This window comes from Lithobates pipiens, unplaced genomic scaffold (assembly GCF_037356315.1).
Source record: "Lithobates pipiens isolate NorthernLeopardFrog02 unplaced genomic scaffold, aLitPip1_a1.2 Scaffold_94, whole genome shotgun sequence".
NCBI classification, from domain to species: domain Eukaryota; kingdom Metazoa; phylum Chordata; class Amphibia; order Anura; family Ranidae; genus Lithobates; species Lithobates pipiens.
Genome location: NW_027507917.1, coordinates 2767522 through 2778158, shown reverse-complemented (window position 1 = coordinate 2778158; position 10637 = coordinate 2767522).

Below are 10637 nucleotides of genomic sequence, written 5' to 3'. Positions count from 1 at the left end.
GGTGTTGTTGGTGTTCTTGCTGGTGTTGTTCTTGCTGGTGTTGTTCTTGCTGGTGTTGTTCTTGTTGGTGTTTTTGTTGTTGGTGGTGTTCTTGGTGTTGTTGTTCTTGTTGGTGTTCTTGCTGTTGTTCATGTTGTTCTTCTTCTTGTTCTTGTTCTTGTTGGTGTTCTTGGTGTTGTTGTTCTTGTTCTTCTTGTTGTACTTGTTGGTGTTGTTCTTGTTGTTGGTGTTCTTGTTGGTGTTGTTGTTGTTCTTGTTGTTGGTGTTCTTGTTGGTGTTGTTGTTGTTCTTGTTGTTGGTGTTCTTGTTGGTGTTGTTGGTGTTGTTCTTGTTGTTGGTGTTCTTGTTGTTGTTGTTGCCATACAAGAGGGGACGCAGCAGTTCTCCTTGGCGACTGTTGGGTCTTGATCCTCATATACAAACCAGAGCGCCATATGTAAAATGACCACAAGGTGGTGCTAAAATGTCACCATATAAAAAGTTCTTTGGTTAAATTCTCACAAACAAATCAGATGTTCAAATAATCCAAAATAAAACATTTATTCCAATTCAAGAACAGCATCATGAGCTTCATGAGCGGGGCATTTTCTGATATTCAGCACTGCGCTACTTTAACTGGTAATTGCTTGGTCATGCAACACTGTACCCTATATTACCAAAAGTATTGGGACGCCTGCCTGTACACACACATGAACTTCAATGCCATCCCAGTCTTAGTGCGTAGGGTTCAATATTGAGGGTGGAGGAACTTGACTGGCCTGCACAGAGTCCTGACTTCAACCCGATAGAACACCTCTGGGATTAATTAGAGCGCAGACTGTGAGCCAGGCCTTCTCGTCCAACATCAGTGCCTGACCGCACAAATGCTCTTCTGGAAGAATGGTCAAACATTCCCATAGACACATCTCCTAAACCTTGTGGACGGCCTTCCCAGAAGAGTTGAAGCTGTTATAGCTGCAAAGGGCGGAGCCAACTCAATATTGAACCCTACGCAAAATAAGGAATTCTGCTACAGATCTTTGGTAAAAAAAAAAAAAAACAATAAGTGTATACTGATTGGTTTGTGTGAAAGTTGTACAAACTATGGGATATATACTGGAATTGTATTTATTTTATATTATTGTTCATCAATAAAATCAGAGACAGTCCCTCCAAATCAGGGACAGTCCCTCCAAATCAGAGACAGTCCCTCCAAATCAGAGACAGTCCCTCCAAATCAGAGACAGTCCCTCCAAATCAGGGACAGTCCCTCCAAATCAGACACAGTCCCTCCAAATCAGACACAGTCCCTCCAAATCAGGGACAATCTTTCCAAATCAGGGACAATCTTTCCAAATCAGGGACAGTCCCTCCAAAACAGGGACAATCTTTCCAAATCAGGGTCAGTCCCTCCAAAACAGGGACAATCTCTCCAAATCAGGGTCAGTCCCTCCAAATCAGGGGCAGTCCCTCCAAATCAGAGACAGTCCCTCCAAATCAGGGACAGTCCCTCCAAATCAGGGACAGTCCCTCCAAATCAGGGACAATCTCTCCAAATCAGGGACAATCTCTCCAAATCAGGGTCAGTCCCTCCAAATCAGGGGCAGTCCCTCCAAATCAGAGACAGTCCCTCCAAATCAGGGACAATCTTTCCAAATCAGGGACAGTCCCTCCAAAACAGGGACAATCTCTCCAAATCAGGGTCAGTCCCTCCAAATCAGGGGCAGTCCCTCCAAATCAGAGACAGTCCCTCCAAATCAGAGGCAATCTCTCCAAATCAGAGACAGTCCCTCCAAATCAGAGACAGTCCCTCCAAATCAGGGACAGTCCCTCCAAATCAGGGACAGTCCCTCCAAATCAGGGACAATCTCTCCAAATCAGGGTCAGTCCCTCCAAATCAGAGACAGTCCCTCCAAATCAGGGACAGTCCCTCCAAATCAGGGACAGTCCCTCCAAATCAGGGACAATCTCTCCAAATCAGGGTCAGTCCCTCCAAATCAGGGGCAGTCCCTCCAAAAGGGCAGCACAGTGGTGTAGTGGTTAGCACTTTCACCTAGCAGCAATAGGGTTGCTGGTTCAAATCCCGACCACAACACTATCTGCCTGGAGTTTGCATGTTCTCCCTGTGCCTGCGTGGGTTTCCTCCGGGTACTCCGGTTTCCTCCCACACTCCAAAGACATGCTGGTAGGTTAATTAGACCCTGTCCAAAAAGAATTGGCCATAATATGTGTATGTCAATGTTGTAAGTGTGTCGGGACTCTACAGGTTAAAGGACCGCATAAATAGCTGCAGATGGACACCGGTGGCAAGAAAAAGCGCCCAGAGGCGATTCAGTTCGTATAGGTAGCGCTATATAAGTCATTCATTCATTCATTCATTCAAATCAGAGACAGTCCCTCCAAATCAGGGACAATCTCTCCAAATCAGGGACAGTCCCTCCAAACAGGGACAATCTCTCCAAATCAGGGTCAGTCCCTCCAAATCAGGGGCAGTCCCTCCAAATCAGGGACAGTCCCTCCAAATCAGGGACAATCTCTCCAAATCAGGGGCAGTCCCTCCAAATCAGAGACAGTCCCTCCAAATCAGAGACAGTCCCTCCAAATCAGGGACAGTCCCTCCAAATCAGGGACAGTCCCTCCAAATCAGGGACAATCTCTCCAAATCAGGGTCAGTCCCTCCAAATCAGGGGCAGTCCCTCCAAATCAGAGACAGTCCCTCCAAATCAGGGACAATCTTTCCAAATCAGGGACAGTCCCTCCAAAACAGGGACAATCTCTCCAAATCAGGGGCAATCTCTCCAAATCAGGGTCAGTTCCTCCAAATCAGGGACAGTCCCTCAAAATCAGGGACAGTCCCTCCAAATCAGGGACAATCTCTCCAAATCAGGGACAGTCCCTCCAAATCAGGGACAGTCCCTCCAAATCTGGGACAGTCCACCCAAAAAAGGGGCAGTCCTCCCAAATCAGAGTCAGTCCCTCCAAATCAGGGTCAGTCCCTCCAAATCAGGGTCAGTCCCTCCAAATCAGGGACAGTCTCTCCACATCAGGGACAGTCCCTCCAAATCAGGGGCAATCTCTCCAAATCAGAGACAGTCCCTCCAAATCAGGTGCAATCTCTCCAAATCAGGTGCAATCTCTCCAAATCAGAGACAGTCCCTCCAAATCAGAGACAGTCCCTCCAAATCAGAGACAGTCCCTCCAAATCAGAGACAGTCCCTCCAAATCAGAGACAGTCCCTCCAAATCAGAGACAGTCTTTCCAAATCTGGGACAGTCTTTCCAAATCAGGGACAGTCCCTCCAAATCAGGGACAATCTTTCCAAATCAGGGACAGTCCCTCCAAAACAGGGACAATCTTTCCAAATCAGGGACAGTCCCTCCAAATCAGAGACAGTCCCTCCAAATCAGGGACAATCTTTCCAAATCTGGCACAGTCCCTCCAAATCAGAGACAGCCCACCTGAAAAAGGGGCAGTCCTTCCAAATCAGGGTCAGTCCCTCCAAATCAGAGTCAGTCCCTCCAAATCAGGGGCAATCTCTCCAAATCAGGGACAGTCCCTCTAAATCAGGGACAGTCCCTCCAAATCAGAGACAGTCTCTCCAAATCTGGGACCGTCTCTCCAAATCAGGGACAGTCCCTCCAAATCAGGGACAGTCCCTCCAAATCAGGTGCAATCTCTCCAAATCAGGGGCAATCTCTCCAAATCAGGGGCAATCTCTCCAAATCAGAGACAGTCCCTCCAAATCAGGGACAATCTTTCCAAATCAGAGACAGTCCCTCCAAATCAGAGACAGTCCCTCCAAATCAGAGACAGTCCCTCCAAATCAGAGACAGTCCCTCCAAATCAGAGACAGTCCCTCCAAATCAGAGACAGTCCCTCCAAATCAGAGACAGTCCCTCCAAATCAGGGACAATCTTTCCAAATCTGGCACAGTCCCTCCAAATCTGGGACAGTCTCTCTCTAAATCTGGGACAGTCCACCCAAAAAGGGGCAGTCCTTCCAAATCAGGGTCAGTCCCTCCAAATCAGGGTCAGTCCCTCCAAATCAGAGACAGTCCTGCCAAATCAGGGGCAGTCCCTCCAAATCAGGGGCAATCTCTCCAAATCAGGGGAAATCTCTCCAAATCAGAGACAGTCCCTCCAAATCAGGGACAATCTTTCCAAATCAGAGACAGTCCCTCCAAATCAGAGACAGTCTCTCCAAATCTGGGACCATCTCTCCAAATCAGGGGAAATCTCTCCAAATCAGAGACAGTCCCTCCAAATCAGGGACAATCTTTCCAAATCAGAGACAGTCCCTCCAAATCAGAGACAGTCCCTCCAAATCAGAGACAGTCCCTCCAAATCAGGGACAGTCTTTCCAAATCTGGGACAGTCTTTCCAAATCTGGGACAGTCTTTCCAAATCTGGGACAGTCCCTCCAAATCAGAGACAGTTCCTCCAAATCAGGGACAGTATCTCCAAATCAGAGACAGTCCCTCCAAATCAGGGACAATCTTTCCAAATCTGGGACAGTCCCTCTAAATCTGGGACAGCCCACCCAAAAAAGGGGCAGTCCTTCCAAATCAGGGTCAGTCCCTCCAAATCTGGGACAGTCCCTGCAAATCAGGGGCAATCTCTCCAAATCAGGGACAATATTTTCTAATCTGGGACAGTCCCTTCAAATCTGGGACAGTCCCTCTAAATCTGGGACAGTCCACACAAAAAAGGGGCAGTCCCTCCAAATCAGGGACAATCTTTCCAAATCTGGGACAGTCCCTCTAAATCTGGGACAGCCCACCCAAAAAAGGGTCAGTCCTTCCAAATCAGGGACAGTCCCTCCAAATCAGGGGCAGTCCCTCCAAATCAGGGGCAATCTCTCCAAATATGAGACAGTCCCTCCAAATCTGGGACAGTCCCTCCAAATCTGGGACAGTCTCTCCAAATCTGGGGCAGTCTCTCTAAATCAGAGACAGTCCCTCCAAATCAGGGACAATCTCTCCAAATCAGGAACAGTCCCTCCAAATCAGGGACAATCTTTCCAAATCTGGGACAGTCCCTCCAAATCTGGGACAGTCCCTCCAAATCAGAGACAGTCCCTCCAAATCAGGGACAATCTTTCCAAATCTGGCACAGTCCCTCCAAATCTGGGACAGTCCGCCCAAAAATGGGACAGTCCTTCAAAATCAGCATCAGTCCCTCCAAATCAGGGACAGACCTTCCAAATCATGGACAGTCCCTCTAAATCAAGGATAGTCCTTCCAAATCAGGGACAGTCCCTCCAAATCAGGGACAGACCCTCCAAATCAGGGACAGTCCCTCCAAATCAGGGACAATCGCTCCAAATCAGGGACAATCGCTCCAAATTAGGGACAATCGCTCCAAATCAGAGACAGACTTCCAAATCAGAAACAGTTCCTCCAAATCAGGGACAGCCCCTCCAAATCAGGGACAGTTGGGAGCTATGGTGATCGGTGCTGTTATTATACACTGTCACTGTACTAATGACAATGGCTGGGAAGAGGGTTAACTTTAAGGGGCAATCAAGGGGTTACCTGTGTGGCTAACGATGTGTAAGGTGTGCTGCTTTTACTAATAGATGTGGCTGATTTTCCTCTCTGCTTTGCAGGGAGAAGAAACAGCCGGATCGCTGATCTGTGTACAGAGCTCTGTGTTGTTAGTAAGCACAGGGCTCTGTACTGTGGATTCGCTAAGCCGATCAGCAGGTCCCACCCAGAAATCCTTGGCTGGGACTTGCTGATCAGCTTGTGCCGGGCCCAATCACAGCACAGACGGGGCGGCAGGAGCGATTGAGCGTGTATGTGATCCGTCGCTGAGGATCCGCCCTGTCACAGTAAAAAGGTCGGTGGGCGGTCCGCAAGTGGATAACCAAGGTTGTCATGTTTTGGGGAAACAAATCATCATTTTTATATTCTCTTTCCTGTTAATGTTGCCAATAATTATTATCTTTACTGGCCAGGCTGGTGACTCTGATTCTACCCCTGCGTGGTCCTAACAAGGTCAAGGTACCAGAACTGCACCAAACACTTGGTTATTTTATATGCAGCTTGGGACAAGTGTTTTATGCTTTAGAGTAATGTGAAAACTTTATATGTAGCTTTTTTGTCACTGTTTGTGACCCTGATAGAGAAATTTACCTTCACTTCCTGCCTTGGTGGTACCTTCCCTTCCTGCCTTGGTGGTACCTTCACTTCCTGCCTTGGTGGTACCTTCACTTCCTGCCTTGGTGGTACCTTCACTTCCTGCCTTGGTGGTACCTTCCCTTCCTGCCTTGGTGGTACCTTCACTTCCTGCCTTGGTGGTACCTTCCCTTCCTGCCTTGTTGGTACCTTCCCTTCCTGCCTTGTTGGTGCCTTTCCTTCCTGCCTTGGTAGTACCTTCCCTTCCTGCCTTGGTGGTACCTTCACTTCCTGCCTTGGTTGTACCTTCCCTTCCTGCCTTGGTGGTACCTTCACTTCCTGCTTTATGGAACCTTCACTTCCTGCCTTGGTTGTACCTTCACTTCCTGCTTTGTGGGACCTTCACTTCCTGCCTTGGTGGTACCTTCACTCCCTGCCTTGGTTGTACCTTCACTTCCTGCCTTGGTGGTACCTTCACTCCCTGCCTTGGTGGTACCTTCACTCCCTGCCTTGGTGGTACCTTCACTTTCTGCCTTGGTTGTACCTTTACTTCCTGCCTTGGTTGTACCTTTACTTCCTGCCTTGGTTGTACCTTCCCTTCCTGCCTTGGTGGTACCTTCACTTTCTGCCTTGGTTGTACCTTTACTTCCTGCCTTGGTGGTACCTTCACTTCCTGCCTTGGTGGTACCTTCACTTTCTGCCTTGGTTGTACCTTTACTTCCTGCCTTGGTTGTACCTTCCCTTCCTGCCTTGGTGGTACCTTCCCTTCCTGCCTTGTTGGTACCTTCCCTTCCTGCCTTGGTGGTGCCTTCACTTCCTGCCTTGGTTGTACCTTCCCTTCCTGCCTTGGTTGTACCTTCCCTTCCTGCCTTGGTTGTACCTTCCCTTCCTGCCTTGGTGGTACCTTCACATCCTGCCTTGGTTGTACCTTCACTTCCTGCCTTGTGGGACCTTCACTTCCTGTTTTGGTGGTACCTTCACTCCCTGCCTTGGTGGTACCTTCACTCCCTGCCTTGGTTGTACCTTCACTCCCTGCCTTGGTGGTACCTTCACTCCCTGCCTTGATTGTACCTTCCCTTCCTGCCTTGGTGGTACCCTCACATCCTGCCTTGGTTGTACCTTCACTTCCTGCCTTGTGGGACCTTCACTTCCTGTCTTGGTGGTACCTTCACTCCCTGCCTTGGTGGTACCTTCACTCCCTGCCTTGGTTGTACCTTCACTTCCTGCCTTGGTTGTACCTTCACTCCCTGCCTTGGTTGTACCTTCACTTCCTGCCTTGGTGGTACCTTCACTTCCTGCCTTGGTTGTACCTTCACTCCCTGCCTTGGTTGCACCTTCACTTCCTGCCTTGGTGGTACCTTCCCTTCCTGCCTTGGTTGCACCTTCACTTCCTGCCTTGGTGGTACCTTCCCTTCCTGCCTTGGTTGAACCTCTGGAACAGGAAGGGACAAACATTTAGGAGAAGATAGACTCCATCGTGGGGGGAAATGAGACCAGGAATTACAGATCTCCATTAGCTAAAAAAAATAAAAAATAAAAGGAGAGCGGATGATTTAGCCTATTGGAGTACACCACAAACTGAACTATTGGATTCAGGTGGACTGTCCCTTTAATAAGGCGGAGCAATGATGGATGAGCGGGTCAAAGTTCAGGTACAAGGCCGGGACTCCATTCCCACCAAGGACCATCGGATAGAGTTTGGTTGGATTTTTTCTTTAGTCCAATTTTCTTCACCAAAAAACATGTTGGTGGGCAAGTCCAATTCCTCCTGGAATTTCCCCTAGTGGGGCTGTACACATGGTACAGATAATGGACTGAATGCTCAGGCTGATGTCATCGACTTGATGTGATCCATAATCAGTGACAGTTTACCATAGTCAGTGGCAGTTTACCAAAATCAGCGTCTGTTTATCGAAATCAGTGACAGTTTACCAAAGTCAGTGGCAGTTTACCGTAATCAGTGGCATTTTACCGTAATCAGTGGAAGTTTACCATAGTCAGTGGCAGTTTACCGTAATCAGTGGCATTTTACCATAATCAGTGGAAGTTTACCATAGTCAGTGGCAGTTTACCGTAATCAGTGGAAGTTTACCATAGTCAGTGGCAGTTTACCGTAATCAGTGGCATTTTACCATAGTCAGTGGAAGTTTACCATAGTCAGTGGCAGTTTACCATAATCAGTGGAAGTTTACCATAGTCAGTGGCAGTTTACCGTAATCAGTGGCATTTTACCATAGTCAGTGGCAGTTTACCATAGTCAGTGGCAGTTTAGCACAATCAGTGACAGTTTACCAAAGTCAGTGGCAGTTTACCGTAATCAGTGGCATTTTACCATAGTCAGTGGCAGTTTACCACAGTCAGTGGCAGTTTATCATAGTCAGTGGCAGTTTATCGTAATCAGTGGCATTTTACCATAGTCAGTGGCAGTTTACCATAGTCAGTGGCAGTTTAGCACTATCTTTACTGGCCAGGCTGGTGACTCTGATTCTACCCCTGCGTGGTCCTAACAAGGTCAAGGTACCAGAACTGCACCAAACACTTGGTTATTTTATATGCAGCTTGGGACAAGTGTTTTATGCTTTAGAGTAATGTGAAAACTTTATATGTAGCTTTTTTGTCACTGTTTGTGACCCTGATAGAGAAATTTACCTTCACTTCCTGCCTTGGTGGTACCTTCCCTTCCTGCCTTGGTGGTACCTTCACTTCCTGCCTTGGTGGTACCTTCACTTCCTGCCTTGGTGGTACCTTCCCTTCCTGCCTTGGTGGTACCTTCACTTCCTGCCTTGGTGGTACCTTCCCTTCCTGCCTTGTTGGTACCTTCCCTTCCTGCCTTGTTGGTGCCTTTCCTTCCTGCCTTGGTAGTACCTTCCCTTCCTGCCTTGGTGGTACCTTCACTTCCTGCCTTGGTGGTACCTTCCCTTCCTGCCTTGGTGGTACCTTCACTTCCTGCTTTATGGAACCTTCACTTCCTGCCTTGGTTGTACCTTCACTTCCTGCTTTGTGGGACCTTCACTTCCTGCCTTGGTGGTACCTTCACTCCCTGCCTTGGTTGTACCTTCACTTCCTGCCTTGGTGGTACCTTCACTCCCTGCCTTGGTGGTACCTTCACTCCCTGCCTTGGTGGTACCTTCACTCCCTGCCTTGGTGGTACCTTCACTTTCTGCCTTGGTTGTACCTTTACTTCCTGCCTTGGTTGTACCTTTACTTCCTGCCTTGGTTGTACCTTCCCTTCCTGCCTTGGTGGTACCTTCACTTTCTGCCTTGGTTGTACCTTCACTTCCTGCCTTGGTGGTACCTTCACTTCCTGCCTTGGTTGTACCTTCACTTCCTGCTTTGTGGGACCTTCACTCCCTGCCTTGGTTGTACCTTCACTTCCTGCCTTGGTTGTACCTTCACTTCCTGCCTTGGTGGTACCTTCCCTTCCTGCCTTGGTGGTACCTTCCCTTCCTGCCTTGTTGGTACCTTCCCTTCCTGCCTTGGTGGTGCCTTCACTTCCTGCCTTGGTTGTACCTTCCCTTCCTGCCTTGGTTGTACCTTCCCTTCCTGCCTTGGTGGTACCTTCACATCCTGCCTTGGTTGTACCTTCACTTCCTGCCTTGTGGGACCTTCACTTCCTGTTTTGGTGGTACCTTCACTCCCTGCCTTGGTGGTTCCTTCACTCCCTGCCTTGGTTGTACCTTCACTCCCTGCCTTGGTGGTACCTTCACTCCCTGCCTTGATTGTACCTTCCCTTCCTGCCTTGGTGGTACCTTCACATCCTGCCTTGGTTGTACCTTCACTTCCTGCCTTGTGGGACCTTCATTTCCTGTCTTGGTGGTACCTTCACTCCCTGCCTTGGTGGTACCTTCACTCCCTGCCTTGGTTGTACCTTCACTTCCTGCCTTGGTTGTACCTTCACTCCCTGCCTTGGTTGTACCTTCACTTTCTGCCTTGGTTGTACCTTCACTTCCTGCTCTGTGGGACCTTCACTTCCTGTCTTGGTGGTACCTTCACTCCCTGCCTTGGTTGTACCTTCACTTCCTGCCTTGGTGGTACCTTCACTTCCTGCCTTGGTTGTACCTTCACTCCCTGCCTTGGTTGTACCTTCACTTCCTGCCTTGGTTGTACCTTCACTCCCTGCCTTGGTTGTACCTTCACTTCCTGCCTTGGTTGTACCTTCACTCCCTGCCTTGGTTGTACCTTCACTTCCTGCCTTGGTGGTACCTTCACTTCCTGCCTTGGTGGTACCTTCACTCCCTGCCTTGGTTGCACCTTCACTTCCTGCCTTGGTGGTACCTTCCCTTCCTGCCTTGGTTGCACCTTCACTTCCTGCCTTGGTGGTACCTTCCCTTCCTGCCTTGGTTGAACCTCTGGAACAGGAAGGGACAAACATTTAGGAGAAGATAGACTCCATCGTGGGGGGAAATGAGACCAGGAATTACAGATCTCCATTAGCTAAAAAAAATAAAAAATAAAAGGAGAGCGGATGATTTAGCCTATTGGAGTACACCACAAACTGAACTATTGGATTCAGGTGGACTGTCCCTTTAATAAGGCGGAG